We start from the raw sequence: 16,242 nt of genomic DNA on the forward strand, positions 1-16,242 counted from the left end.
AAGCAACCTAAGTGCCTATGAGTGGTTGGATGGCTAAAGAAGTTGTGGTACAGTGGAATACCATTCAGCCATAAAGGACAAGGAAATCCCGGCATATGTGACAACATGGATGGAACTAGAGGACATCATGCTAAGTGACATAAGTCAAAAAGAGAAAGTCAAGGGGCACCTGGGTGGCTCAGTAGGTTAAAGCCTCTGCCTTCGGCTTGGGTCATGATCCCAGTATCCTGGGATTGAGCCCCACATCAGGCACTCTGCTCAGCAGGGAACCTGCTTCCTCCTGTCTCTCTGCCTGCCTCTCTGCCTACTTGTGACTCTATCTGTCAAATAAATAAATAAAATCTTAAAAAAGAGAGAGAGAGAGAAAGACAAATGCTGTATGATCTCACTGATATAGGGAACCTAAAAAACAACTAACCAAATTCATGGAAAAAGGAACTGCATTTGTGGTTACCAAAGGTGGGGATGGGGTGGCTGGGTAGGGAGAGGAGCCCTTTGAGGAAAGTGATCAAACGGTACAAACTTCCAGTTCTAAAGTAAGTAAGAACTAGGGATGTCCCGTACAACATGAAGACTACCGCTGGCTCTGCTGCGTGACACACAGGAAAATGAAGAGAGTAGATCCTAAGAGTTCTCATCACAAGGAAAATAGTTTTTTCCTTTTATTCTTTCTTTTTATAGTAGCTGTATGAGATAGCGGATATTAGCTGGACTTCTTGTGGTATCGTCCCACAATGTATGTCAATTAAACCGGCAAGTTGTATAATTTCAACTTACACAGGGATATATGTCAATCATCTCTCAAGAAAACTGGAGAGAAGATTAATTAATTAAAAAAGAAAAAGAAAAAGAACTCTTGGCGAGGGAATTTGTCCTAGAAATGGTTTTTGGGTGGAATAGGACACTACGGCACTCCAAAAAGAAGGAATGGCTTTCCCCAGCACAGAGATTGGTGATCTCTGACAGGGGCCGATGGAAGCTCTGGATGGAGATGGGTCACCAGGCAGGAAGGATGGCAGCCGAGTCTGCAAATCTGATGAGGTTTCTCCTATCTGAGAGGCCCCACTCCACTTCCTGAGGACGGAGGAAAGCAGTATATAGATGGTCATGTCCCAATTCTCAAAGGGCCGATCTTTGCTGGGCACACAGTGGGAAGTCACCACAAGGCCAATCACAGCTGAGCAAGGCCCCGCTCGTCCATCCTTACCCTGCGCTCAAAAGCCCACCCTGGCGACAGGTGGGGAGAACAGGCTGTTCTCGAAATGCCCAGAGGACTTTGTCACTCAGGTGTTCCCTTATCCTCCCATTACACACTGGATATTTGTGCCTCCGCCACCCCACCTCCCTAACTCGTATGTTGAAACTCTGACCCCAGCGTGACTCTATTTGGAGCTGGGGCCTCTAAGGAAGTAATTAAGGCTAAATGAGATCATAAAGCTGGGGCCCTGCTCCAACAGGACCATGCTGGCCCCTTGATCTCAGATTTCCAGCCTCTAGAGCTGTGAGGAAACACATTTCTGTGGCTGAAACCACACAGGCTATGGTATTTTGTTATGGCAGCTCGAGCAGGCTAAATTACACTCTCTCTCCCCTCCATGAGCTGGAATCCCTGACCAAGATAAAAAGGACCTTGGTCCACCCATTCTGTTCAGGAAGTTCATGACCATTCAACTCTGCTTCCCCTTGTCACAGATAGTACATCATTGTGTAGTTCTCTGTGCTCTGCCTCGACTCTGCCATTTAATCTTCACGAGGTTGCTGATTGTTCTCCTCATTTTACACATGAGGAAGGTGACACCCAGAACAGTCAAGAAACTGGCCCCAAATAAGACTAATCTAAGTGGTGGAGATGAAACCAGGCCACAGATCTGAAAGTTCCTTATGATCGTCTGACATGCACCTGCAAGGGATCCTAATCTTTGCTTAAATGTTCCTGCTATCACCAATCTCTGACCTTTCGTTTTTACTTGGTTGGGTTGCCCTTGGATCTTTCTCCTCCAGGGCCTCTCTCTTGAGTGAGTTCACGAACACTCTCATAAACTCAATGAATCTGGCCCTGATCCCAGAGCCTCCTTCCCCTGCCACTGTAGCCCTCTGGACCATGCTGTCCCACCCCTTGGGTGTAGCTCAGGTTCCCAGAACCTCCGTGCAGAGCTGGGGCCTCAGACACTGCTCCCACCTTTGCTACAGCTCTCTGCCACCCCTCATACACACCCTAGCAGATGTCTCTTTTTTCTACTTTACCCAACACACACTCCCCAGGAACATTTATCATCCAGCTGGGGCCATGGGGCCTTGTCACGGGAATGGGAAATAATGCAATCACTAAACCATAAAGGCAAGTGTGAGGGGTGAGAAGTGGCCCGTACAACATTACCCAGGGATGGTACAGACCACAGAGGTTGTGTGTGTGTGTGTTCAGGGGAGAGCAAGGTCGCTCTGCACCAGCAAGGGCAGGGAAAGTTCTGGAGCAAGTGTCATCGGTAACAGCATCAAGCGGTGAGGCTCAGGCTTTGGGGCCACACATCAAGAGCCAACCTTGTCATTTACCCACTCATTCATTCATTTATTCACTCATCAGATCTTTATTATGTTCCAGATGCTGTGCTGAATGTTGAAGATAGAGCAGGGAACAAGCTCCCTGGGGAAGTCAGACGATAAGTAAGATCATGGGCTGGGACAATAACTCCGAAGGAATAAGCAGGGTGATGCAATGGAAAGTATCAGGGGAACAGGAAAGGTGTCTTGAGGAGACAGGGGGAGGGGGGAGCACCCTAGGCAGAGAGAAGGAACAGCCCTGAGTTAGGGAAGCACTATCTGAGAATGACTGCGTCCAAAAGAGGATAAGTGTGCCAGGGACTCATCACTGCCACTCCCCACCTTCTGCTTCCTGGCCCTAAATCCAGACAGGTTATCCTTGGCGGAGGAGGGAAGGTCAAAAGCCATAGCTGTCTTCAGAATGGGAGGTGGCTGGGTATGGGGCCCTGAGCCTCTCACATTCTGTAAGGTCTTTGCTTGGGATAAGTCTGCCTAATGTGTCCATGGAAGGCAAAGGGGTCAGTGAGCTCCTCGTTCTGTTCAAATGGCACAGTTGCTACCTTGTGTGCTCAAGCCACTGCCTTTGCCTGCCACTTGTCATCAGAGCCCACTGGGCTCCCAGAACCATTTCTTTTCCTTCCCCTGCCTTTGAGAGGTTTTCTAGAGAGGCATTATGCCTAATGGTTAGTACTAACTGCCTGGCTGAGTTCCCACCTATTCTGTGTGAACTGGGCAGCTGAACCACTATTTCCTCATCTGTAATAAGGATTAGTAATGGTAGCCACCTCAAAGAGCTGTTCCGAGAATATCTAAGTCAGTACAGTTTTTAAGCTTCTTTTAGTAATCTCTACACCCAACATGGGGCTTGAACTCACAACCCTGAGATCAAGAGTCACCTGCTCTACCAATTGAGCCAGCTAGGTGCCCTGTAAGTTGGTACTTAGAACGGTGCAAGGCTCATTTAATAGTTAGCTCTTATTATCATTATTATTACAATTACACCTGTTCATCCTCCTGAGATCCTCTCCCTCAACCCCTGCCAGAGGGCTCTATGTGACACTTGAGACAAGTACATAAGCCTATCTCTATGAGAACAAGGGCATATCCAGTAGTCAGGACAAGGCCTCATGCAAGTGGGTACTTGATATGTATTTGTAGAGTGAATCAGTGAATGAATGCATGAATGCCTTAAGGAGCAAGCAGGAGTGGTTAATTAGTATTTTTCCCAAGGGATGATTTTCTTTTCCCCCTAGGCAAGACTGCAACACTGAAAACTTGCCTTTCAAAGGCCATGTGCTAGAGAGCTAACACTTGGGACCAGGGAGTTCTTGCCTCTGCTTCTGGCCATCTTCCAATTAGCTGCACAACCTGAGGGCTGTCTAGAGCCTCCATTTTCCTGGTAAGAATAATAATACAAACTTCCTAGGGGTATGGTAAAAATTAATGAGATGGCATGTGAAATGTGCCATGAACGTCACCCAAGAAAACCTTATGTTACAATACTGCAAGATTATTTAAAATGTACCCAAAATGCACTGAGTTAATGGGGCTCTTAATTTACTGAGGGCAAAGTATTCCTCCTGTTTAGTTTGCTTCACAGAGGCAAAATGACGTTCATCAGTTAGCGCTCTGAGGACAAAACAAGTTCATTTTATTCACGGCAGGTTTCAAATGGCAAGGAAAAATATCTGTCCTCGTCTCACCAGCTTAAATAAAACTCAATTGAGTATTCTGAGAATTTGGCATGATTTGGAAGAGAATTCCAGGGCTGTGATGCTTGTCCAGTTAACCATAGAGATCTGGCAACAAAAGTCTATTATAGTTAAAGGTTGTCCTCCTCCTAACTAGCATCCAAAACACAGAGCAGCTGCCTGTCTGCACTCAAGTCCCTGCTGGGAGTCGGGGGGGGGGGGGGGGGAGGGAGGTGGGGGGAGGGGGCAAGGGGGGGGAGGGCGCTGACGCACCGAGGCTCACGTGCACAGTGACCATCTCGTCTTGCTGTGATACTACACAAATAAGGTGTTGACTTTCTAAAGATCCCTTAAAAAGCTCTTAGGTGTCAAGCCACTGATCCCCACAGGACTGCTTCCATTTGCTTCCAAATTCAGCCATCTGAAAAAAATCCTTATCACTATGCTTAAATGGGGATTGAAGTCCCCTTTACTGTGAAATACGAAGAAGCGGAGTCTGGAATGAGTTTCAGAATGAAGCGAAAGGCAGATCAATATGAGCTTCAAGACTCAAAAGATGCCTTGGCAGAGCATTTTCCACGGTAGTCTCTCCAGGAGAGAAGTAAATAAGTGACGCCAGGAAAAAGACAAAGTTGTAATTAAGTTGGACGATTCTGGGGGCGCCTGGGAGGCTCAGATGGTTAAGCGTCTGCCTTCCGCTCAGGTCATGATCCCAGCGTCCTGGGATCCAGCTCTGCATCGGGCTCCCAGCTCAGCGGGAAGCCTGCTTCTCCTTCTCCCCACCCCCTGCTCATATTCTCTCTCTCAAATAAATAAATACAATCTTAAAAACAGAAGAAAAAAAAAAAAAGACTGGACGATTCTGAATGAAAAGACTTCCTTACTGCAGAACTTCTCAGCGCCCTTAACATATTAACATGTGTTGTGAATATCCAAGAGAAGATTACAGTATCCATGATTGTTAAGTTTGTTTGACCAGGAATCATTTCGTATTGCCCCTTGCCTCAAAGTCAACATCTCAAGGAACTAGAAAAACTGCTTCTTAGCATAGCAAACTCTCCCACAAAATAGGCCTCTTCACCCTCTCTCAAATGCAAAATAAATATTACTCCTATTTCCCTGTAAGCATGGGAAGCAGCCCAAAGGCACTACAGCTTTTATTCTGGCTCACAATATCCTCTCCATCTTTTTTTTTCCTTTTTTCTAGTTTGTTCTTTCAGACCAAAGCCATTTGAGGGATTAATCTTCAACAAGCCCAGTAGTCGGTCATTAGCAAATGGGTCTATGACAAGTCCACAGGGTTTGGCTATTTGAAATGAAATGGTGGCAGACTATGCAAACTATAGCCTACAAACATTGCCTGCTACGGTAACTGATGGCGTTCACATGGTAGGCCCAATCCAATGTCCAGCAGGTTCTTGGATCACAAGTTTATGGAGGCTGCTTGGGCAGAAGGTGGCTTCTTTAAGGTGACTTCATTTGGTTGAGACTGTTAATGGTTGGTCCACCATCATCCTCCCTTTCTTCCAATGTTGGAACCCCTGCTATGTATGTGGTCCAGGAACACTAGAATAAAGGTTTCATTTCTTAGGTTCTCTTGCAGCTAACTGTGGCCATAAGACTATATTTTGACCAATGAAACGCATATGGAAAGACTGAGTGACATCTTACAAGAAACCTTGTGTTATCACAGCTGACATGGACTTTTGGGTCCCCCTTGCCATTTTCTTCAAATCTTTCTCCTTCCTGCTGGCAAGAATGTGGGCAATGGCTGGAACTTAAGCAGCCCTCTTAGACCATGAGGTGGAAGCCAGTTACAAGGGTACACAAATAACAAAAGTAATGGAGCCTCGACACTGACAACTTTATGAATTAGACTAGTCACCTCTGGATTCCTTCTGCCTGAGAAAGAAATACATTTCCCTCTTGTTCAAGCTATTGTGAGTCTTCTGTCACCACTGAATGAAGTCTTAACCAATACAACTAAGAACACACAACAATTTTTTTATTGGGAAATAATTTTAGACTTACAGAAAAGTTGCATGAATAGTACAGAGAACTCTGGTATACCCTTTATCCAGGGTTAGTAATTACTAGCATTTTTCCACATTTGCTTTACTGTTCTTAATTTTATCACACAATTTTTAATCATTTTAGAGGGAACTGCATACATCATGTCCCTTTACTCTTTTTTTTTAAAGATTTTATTTATTTATTTGAAACAGAGAGAGAGAGAGAGAGAGATCGCAAGTGGGCAGAGAGGCAGGCAGAGGGGGAGGGGGTAGCAGGCTCCCTGCAGAGCAGAGAGCCCAATGTGGGGCTCGATCCCAAGACCCTGAGATCATGACCTGAGCCAAAGGCAGAGGCTTAACCCACAGAACCACCCAGGTGCCCCATGTTCCTTTACTCTTAAACACTTCAAAATGAACAAGGACAAGGACAAAAGGTACCACACAACCGTAATTACCAAATTCAGGAATTCTTCACTGATACAATACTGCTACCTCATTTAATAGTTCATATCCAGTTTTAACCAATTATCACAATAATGTCTTTCTCAGCCCAGGATCTAATCAGAATCACACATTTCTTTGTCATGATTCAGATACAAAATTTTAAGGGAATATTTCTTCTTCTTTTTTTAATTTAATAAAAGGAGAAATCCAAATTTAAAAGAAATCATATTGTTTGCATTTCTAGCTTATTGCCGCTTCTACCTCTTTTCTCTTTAAAATTCATGAATCTGCCATTCGCCTCCTATCAGGCTTGATTCTAGGCCCCTGAATTGCAGTGGCTTCCACCAGTGTGTTTTCCTAGATTTACAAGACAAGATTCTTCTCTCATTATTCCCCAATTCTGTTTCGATGACTTCTGCCCTTTCCAGTCACAGTGAGGTCATCATTATTGCTGTTAGAAATCCTTTATTGCTATTAGAAATCCTCACCTATGCAGTAGTCAAGAGTGGAAAATAGCCCACTGTGCCCATCATTTCCAATAACTGCCTGATAGAATCAATACACTAGAAAAAACTGCACAGGCCCTTGACATAGAGGTGGGAACACGGATCATTTAGGCCCTCTGAATGTAACTAGCCATTAAGTAGTTGAGTTGTGTTCGGATACAGTAGCAATCAATATCTTTCAATGAGTTTGATAAAGGTGACTTAGAAGATACAATTTATTCGTTCTTGAGAGTTTATTTGCACCTTATCTGTCTTTATGGCAAGAACTGGGTTTGCTGATAGCCTATTTACTGATATGCAACAGAACTCTCTGCAAGTTCATTGAGCTTATTCATTAGGCACTGGCCAATTACCTGCATTTTATAATGAAAAAAAACTATTGGGACGCCTGGGTGGCTCAGTTGGTTAAGCAGCTGCCTTCGGCTCAGGTCATGATCCCAGCATCCCAGGATCGAGACCCACATCGGGCTCCTTGCTCGGCAGGGAGCTTGCTTCTCCCTCTGCCTCTGTCTGCCATTTTGTCTGCCTGTGCTCACTCTCTCTCCCTCTCTCTCTCTCTGATAAATAAATAAAATATTAAAAAAAAAAAAAGAAAAGAAACTAATCAAATTAAGGTGAGTAGGTAACTCTCTTACCAAAATAATAAAAAATAATCAGCCTGTACTTAGTAAATAGTTACTAAGGGGTCACAGCGTTGGGGGCTGGCCATCAGTCTGCTGCTGAGGGGTGGAAAGTCTGCCTGATACATGGGCTAGCAAGAACCACTCCCTTCAGACACCCGTGGTGGGCCTGACGAGGAGGTAGGGAAGCCCCACACCTAAGATAACCGCATCTGTCCGGACAGATACTTACATCGCTCCACTCTCCATTTAACTAGGGTCTCGCAGCCGACTGATTCCGAGTGGGAAGAGATTTCCAGACAAGCTTCTGAAGACCAGAAAGTAGAGAGAAGAGGTATGGAGAGTGCAAGGAGGAGGTGGGAGCACCAGTCCGAACACGACTGGCAGCTGGTGGGACTCCTGCTGCTGTCCCTCCTCTGGTTCTGGCCACCATGAGAATGTGTCGCCTGCATTTCTTTTCTTAGGCCTTTGAACCTGCCCATGGAGACATCAGTGGTCTGTCTTCCTTGACCTAGCTCTCCCTCCTCAACCCCTAAATCTCACTACTTTGAGGGAACATGTCCACCTTACAGGCCCTGGACCCAGACCTGAAGACTGTCACTCCACTCCAGCCTCATCCCCGTGCCTTCCCCGAGGCAGGGAATTTTTAAAGCCGCTTTAATCAGGGCTCATAACACATCAAGAGTCATCTGTACTCACATTAAAATCCATTCTCCTCCCAAGCCCCCAGGGAGAAGCCCCAAGGAGCCCTCCACCCTCCCCGCACTTGCTCACTGCCCTTGCTTCCCCTGCCCTGACCCACTTTCCGAGGTCCTTTCGTCCCCAAACACTCCACTCCACAACTTCGCTCCTGAACCCTCCAAACGTCCCCTCAGCATTGCTTCTCACACTACCCCAACTCAAGGGCACACACAGTCTTCCTCTTCTGAGCCTGGTGGTTCTCTGTGCTCTCAACCTGCTTCTATGCAACTCATCACTGCAGCAGAGCGGGCACTGGGATGCGCGCTATCTCCGCGTGGCCGCAGCGCAGGCACACCGCGGCCTTTCAGTACAATCTGCGCTCTGAGGACACAGGTAAGATGGAATCCAGAATCTATCTCATCAGCACAAACACCGTTCGAGAGGCCAGTGGGAATGGAAATCTGAAAATTGGTACCATCAGCCTCCTTCTGGAAGTGTTCCCAGAGCCAGTTAAAAATCACTGTAATGGGCAGGGGCGCCTGGGTGGCTCAGTGGGTTAAAGCCTCTGCCTTCAGCCCAGGTCAGGGTCCCGGGATCGAGCCTTCAGGGTCCCGGGATCGAGCCCCGAACTGGGCTCTCTGTTCAGCAGGGAGCCTGCTTCTCCCTCTGCCTCTGCCTGCCTCTCTGCCTGTGCTCGCTCTTGCTCTCTCTGACAAATAAATAAATAAAATCTTAAAAAAAACAAAAACCAAGAGAAAGAAAGGAGAAAGGGAAGGGAAAGGGGGAAAGGAGAAAAGAAAGGGGAAAGGAGAAAGGAAGGGAGAGAGAGAAAGGAAGGAAGGGGGGGGAGGAAGGAAGAAGAAATGGTAGGAAAGAAAGGGAGAAAGAGAGGGAGGAAGGAAAAGGAAAGAGAAAGAAAGGAGGGAGGGAACGAAAAAGAAAAGAAAGGATAGAAAAAGAAAAAGTCACTATAAAACGGGGGCAAGTGGAACTATAGAGGAAAAAATACAAGAGACTTAACAACCAAATGCAGGGCGCCTGGGTGGCTCAGTGGGTTAAGCCACTGCCTTTGGCTCGGGTCATGATCTCAGGGTCCTGGGATCGAGTCCCACATCGGGCTCTCTGCTCAGCAGGGAGCCTGCTTCCTCCTCTCTCTCTCTGCCTACTTGTGATCTCTCTCTGTCAAATAAATAAATAAAAATCTTTATAAAAAAAAAACAAATGCAAAGGGCACATAACTTCCATTCTGATTCCACATACCATGAAAAGATGGCTTTGAGACATTCAATTTGAATATGGATGAGGTATTAAATGATATTTAAAAATTACTGTTAACATTGTTAGGTATGATAATTGAATGGTGGTTATGATTGTGATTTCTATTAAGTCGTTAGACAAATTATCCATACCAAAGTATTTTAGGTGAAATGGCATATCTGGGATTCATTTTAAAATATATCAGCAAAAAATAAAACTGCAAAAAGTTGTGGAAGGAGGGACAAGGTTGGCCAAAGGTTGATAAATGTTGACACTGGGTTTGGATTCGTGAAGGCTTATTACACTCTTCTTCCTACTTTTTGTGTAATTTTGAAATCTTCCAAAAGAAAAAAATATCTTGAAAGTCACTGAATCCACAATCTCCAAACCTTGAACTAGGAATTACCACCTTTTTTTCTGTTAGTTAATTAAATGCATATTTATTGAAACTCTGCTATGTGGGGCATAGGTAGGTGGCTCAGGAGGTTAAGCATCTGCCTTGGCTCAGGTCATGATCCCGATCAAGCCCCGCATTTGGCTCCCTGCTCCTCAGGGAATCTGCTTCTCCCTCTGCCTGCAGCTCTCCCTGCTTGTGTTCTCTCTCGCTCAGTCCCTCTCTCTCTCTCAAATAAGTAAATAAAATCTTTTAAAAAAAGAAACTCTGCTATGTTAAAAGCATTGCAGCAGGAACTATGAGAGGTACAGAAAACACAAGACACAATCAAATATCAAATATGTACTGGGTAAATATCTATAATGGCTTCTATTTGGCTACTTGAACATGGGAAAAAAAACCCTTGCCCCTTCTCAGATAGTGGATATGCTGATCTGTAGTCTGACAGCCTCTGTTCTAAAGCTGGTTACACCCATACTGACCAGGAGACTGTGGGCATGCCACCTCTTCTAAGCCTCCCTTTCCTCATTTATTATACCCTTCCTCCTCTTCCCCCCTCCTCCTCTGCCCTCTTTTCCTCCATCTTCTCCTTTAATTAAAAGGCTAACACTGTTAACCCCAGCAGTTGGGCCATTCACTTCAGCATATACTTTGCTACGCAGGGGGTTGAAACGTACCATCCACACATCCCAGCTGCAGGTGCCACTAATGCCTCCACGGGCAGTGACACAAGCACACAACTGTTTTGTACATGCAGACGGGTCTAGAACATGCCTGCCTGTGTGGATGGCATTACTGCGTCCTCACACTAAGGACCTCCCTCACACTAAGGACTGAGCTGTGGAGGGAAATGTAAACAGTTTACATGTACCATATTTAGGCATGGAGAGCTGCCAGACATAGACATTGAGAAGTCAAAAATCCAAACACATTCCAATTACAGACAGTCTGGAAAGCTGGAGAAACACTGCACAAAGCTGGCACTTTTGTCAATGTTATGGTGAAGGATGATGGGGAACCTTCATCAATATAAAAATCTTTATAAATGCTGTGGTTTAGGGATAGCTTTCTGAGTTAAACATCTCATGAATACTTATAGACTCATATATGCACTATACATATGCATATATATTTGTATATGTGCATAAAACTTGAGTCACACAAGAGAAGTGACAGGTAAAAAAAATACTACCTCAGTCACATAGAATTATATCAAAATTCATATATCAAGGTAGAGTGCAAAAAGCAAGCAGGGATATTACACAGTTTTCCTTCATATAACAAAGAAAACAAAGACTGTTGCCTCCCAGATAACAAGTGTAAGGATAATTAAGTAAAGCAAACAAGATATGCTCAATCTGTACAGTAAAGCATGGTGTGTGAGTCTGCATTTTCTTTTTTTTATTATTTTTTTTATTATTATTTTTTTATTTTTTTTAAAGATTTTATTTATTTATTTGAAAGAGAGAAATCACAAGTAGATGGAGAGGCAGGCAGAGAGAGAGAGAAGGAAGCAGGCCCCCCGCTTGAGCAGAGAGCCCGATGCGGGACTCGATCCCAGGACCCTGAGATCATGACCTGAGCCGAAGGCAGCGGCTTAACCCACTGAGCCACCCAGGCGCCCCAAGTCTGCATTTTCTTCTTCCTTTTTTTTAACTATGTTTTATTTATTTATTTAATTTTTTTCATTATGCTAAGTTAGCCACCAGACAGCACATCATTAGTTTTTGATGTAGTGCTCCATGAGTCATTATTTGCATATAACCCCCAGTGCTTATTACAACACATGTTCTCCTTTATACCCATCACTGGGCTAACCCATCCCCCCAACCCTTCCTTGAAACCCTCAGATTGTTTCCCAAAGTCCTCAGTCTCTCATGGTTCTTCTCCCCCTATGATTTCCACCTCTTTCATTTTTCTCTTCCTTCCCCTAATGTCCTCCGTGCTATTCCTTACGTTATGCATATGAGTGAAACCATATGATAATTGACTTTCTCTGCTTGACTTATTTCACTCTGCATAACCCCCTCCAGTTCCATCCATTTCAATGCAAATGGTGGGTGTTCATCCTTTCTGATGGCTGAGTAATATTCCATTGTATAAATGAACCACATCTTCTTAATCCATTCATCGGTTAAAGGACATCTCGTCTCCTTCCACAGTTTTGCTGCTATGAACACGGGGGTGCAGCTGCCCCTTCTTTTCACTACATTCGTATCTTTGGGGTAAATACCTAGTAGTGCAATTGCTGGGTTGTAGGGTAGCTCTATTTCTAACTTTTTGAAAAACCTCCACACTGTTTTCCAAAGTGGCTGTACCAACTTGCATTCCCACCAACAGTGTAAGAGGGTTCCCCTTTCTCCACATCCTCTCCAACATTTGTTGTTTCTTGCCTTGTTAATTTTGGCCATTCTAACTGGTGTAAGGTGGTATCTCAATGTGGTTTTGATTTGAATTTCCCTGATGGCTAATGATGTTGAACATTTTTTCATATGTCTGTTAGCCATTTGTATATCTTCTTTGGAGAAGTGTCTGGTCATGTCCTCTGCCCATTTTTTTGACTTGATTATTTGTTTTTTGGATGTTGAGTTTGAGAAGTTTTTTGTATATCTTGGATACCAGCCCTTAGTCTGTAAAGTCTGCATTTTCTGAAGCATTCCAGTCACAACAATACATTGCTTTCAAAAATATGCCTGAAATTTTGGTCCCAACTCTGTGATGAATAGCAACTTCTATGCTCTTCAATACAGATTTATTTCTTGAAGAGAAAAAATTGCTTCCAATATTATAGAATTTATGTCAAATGAAAATCTTTTAAAGAATTTTAAATAAGTGCTAGATTATAGCTGGAAAAACCAACACTTTGAGAATGTATTTTAAAGACCTTCTAACAGTGTAATTAAATCAACCACTGTATATGTACCACCATGCTTTCTAAATTAAGACATTATTTTATGTATTTCCACCAATTAAACTGGTTTCATTTGAGAAAGCAAAAAATTAACATTTTGAGTTATTTCAAGAAAAGTCTATAGTTTCAACCTCAATCAATCATGATCACCCAGCATGTATATATGAAGGTCATTTTCTTCTAACTTTGTGCTTCCTGCTGCCTGCCTTTGTCACTTTTATGGTCATATACATTTTTTTCTAGTTTCAAAAGTAATAAATGTTCTTTGCAAAAATTCAATTTTACCTCTTTTCCTACCATATAGAAATGATTCCTTAACAGTTTAGCATCGTGCCAGGTGATTTTCTAAACAAACATATTAAAATAGTGCTTACTAAGGGGTGCCTGGGTGGCTCAGCCAGTTAAGAGTCTGACTCTTGATTTTGACTCAGGTCATGATCTCCGGGTGGTGAGATCAAGTCCCACTGCATAGGAATCCATGCTCAGTGGGGAATCTGCTTGAGATTCTCTCTCTCCTTTTGCCCCTCCCCTTGTACATGCTCTCTCTCTAAGATAAATAAATAAATCTTCTTAAAAGAACAGTGTTTACTAAAACAAAATAACTCACAGTAATTTATAATTTCCTTATCTTATTACCAATAACATATCGTGGATACCTCTTCTTATGGAAATGTTTAGCTCTATAAGCCCATTTCTTGGTGTGTATTTGCTGGTATGTTATTTTTATAAATGTAGCACAATTTATTTAGCCCAGCCCCTACTGTGGGTAAATTAATATGTTACAAATGAAAAAAAAAAATCCTTGTATATATACTTGTGCATATTTTTCACATTTAAAATGTTTTCTTTACATATAAGTAGCTGGCTATATGCCCCCTCTTTTTTTAAATCAACACAGATAAATCAAGAATTAATTGACAAGAAAAGTGGCAGATGAGCCTTAGAAAGTACATATCTTGGGGGCGCCTGGGTGGCTCAGTGGGTTAAAGCCGCTGCCTTCAGCTCAGGTCATGATCCCAGGGTCCTGGGATCGAGCCCCGCATCAGGCTCTCTGCTCAGAGGGAGCCTGCTTCCTCCTCTCTCTCTGCCTGCCTCTCTGCCTACTGGTGATCTCTGTCTGTCAAATAAAAATTAAAAAAAAAAAAAAGAAAGTACATATTTTTATATTTCACATCATTTAAACACCTACATATTTTGTCATATTCTATGCTTCTGAGCCAGAAAATCTGCAGAAGAAAAATTCTGGGTGAAGGGATTTTAGGACCACTTTCAACAACCTCAGCAAGCCTAGGCTCACTGGGGGACAGAGCTCTAGGCCTGTGTCCTCCCTAAATTGTGTTATTTGTGAAGATTTGACAGAAGTCTGTCTACATCTCTTCTCTCCTGCACTTTTCTCCCAGCAGCTGCTTCCCTTCTCCTGCTCTTAATATGGGAGGTGTAGGGTTCTCTGTACTCCATAGTCTTATTCTTATCCTAGAGGCAGAGGTAATTCAGGAGCTGAGAAATCCACCATGCTGATTCTAAGAATGGTGGTGAAGGAAAAACAAATAACTCACTAAAACTCCAAGGGTAAAGTCAAACATGAAATCTGAATAAGGCTTCAAAACAAACATTGTTTCTTTGCCATTTTTCTGGACAGCTTTTGATCCTTTTGTAGCACAAAATTTTCATTCAGGATTTCTTTCCATGTTGCCATTTGCCATTGCATCATCCTCATGCAATGGTATGGTATTCAATGGGATATTTGTTTAGAGACTTTTTCCTCCCCTTATTGCCAATTCTGTGAACAATGAATTACTTCAGTGGAAAACTCCATGCCATCTTTGCTGAAAAATCATGTGTGCAATTATATTCCTTTGTGCTTTCATTGGTTTGTGTGTTATAAAAGAAAGCACTTAAAAAATACAAAATTGCCCAGGGATGCCTGGCTGGCTCAGTCAGTGGAGCATGCGACTCTTGATCTCAGAGTTATAAGTTCGAGTCCCACGTTGGTTGTAGAGATTACTTAAAACAAAACAAAACAAAACAAAACAAAACAAAAACAACAACAAAAAAGACAAAATAGCCCAGACTAAAGAAAAATGAAATCCAAATTATGGGCTCTTTTCCTCCCTGGGCATTGTATCATTTACCTTCAGTATGATGTCACCAACTACAGGGTTTAGGGAACTTGAGAGAGATCAGACAGCTGGTAACCAGTGGAGCTAAGATTTGAACCCAAGCATTCTGGCTGCAGAGTCCAAATTCTTGATATTACTGTATAGTTCATTCCACAACACACACAGAGCTCTGTGGTTAGGTAAGAAAGAGAAATTCTCCCAACCCTACCTTTTGGGTCTCCCAAAGAAAACCTGGCTTACTGCCAGATCATTCTTCAAAGAAGTTCTACTAAATGCCATACTGACCAATCACACAGAGACTGCAATCCAACATTTTAGAGCTTCACGATTAAGTATGTAGGCAGTCAAAGATTATCAGACATTCAAGAAAAGAGAAAGTCTAAATAAGAAAAAAAAAAAGAAACTCAGAAACAATACAAGGACTAGAAGAAATGCTTTTTAAAATCCACTGTATTTATTATCTTCAGACCCCCCCCATAACATATGAAACAACAGGATATTTAAGAAAAATAAAAGACAGAAATGGCACCTTAGAGGGGCACCTGGGTGGCACCTCAGTGGGTTAAGTCTCTGCCCTGGGCTCAGGTCATGATCCCAGAGTCCTGGGATCGAGCCCCACATTGGGCTCTCTGCTCAGCAGGGAGCCTGCCTCCTCTGATCTCTCTCTCTGCCTGCCTCTCTGCCTGCTTGTGATCTCTGCCTGTCAAATAAATAAATAAAATCTTGAAAAAAAAAAGGAAATGGCACCTTAGAAATTATAAGTTTGAAAACAGAAGATCTCAATAGCATAAAGGACAAGAAAATTAGAAGATCAATTCAAGGGGCACCTGGGTGGCTCAGTGGGTTAAAGCCTCTGCCTTCAGCTCGGGTCATGATCCCAGGGTCCTGGGATCAAGCCCCACATCTCTGCTGAGCAGAGAGCCTGCTTCCTCCTCTCTCTCTGCCTGCCTCTCTGCCTACTTGTGATCTCTGTCTGTCAAATAAATAAATAAAATCTTAAAAAAAAAAAAGAAGATCAATTCAAGTGGTATGATGTTTAGTTAACTAGAGTTCTAAAAAAGAGAAAGA

Source organism: Mustela lutreola, chromosome 1 (genome assembly GCF_030435805.1).
Source record: "Mustela lutreola isolate mMusLut2 chromosome 1, mMusLut2.pri, whole genome shotgun sequence".
NCBI classification, from domain to species: Eukaryota; Metazoa; Chordata; class Mammalia; order Carnivora; family Mustelidae; genus Mustela; species Mustela lutreola.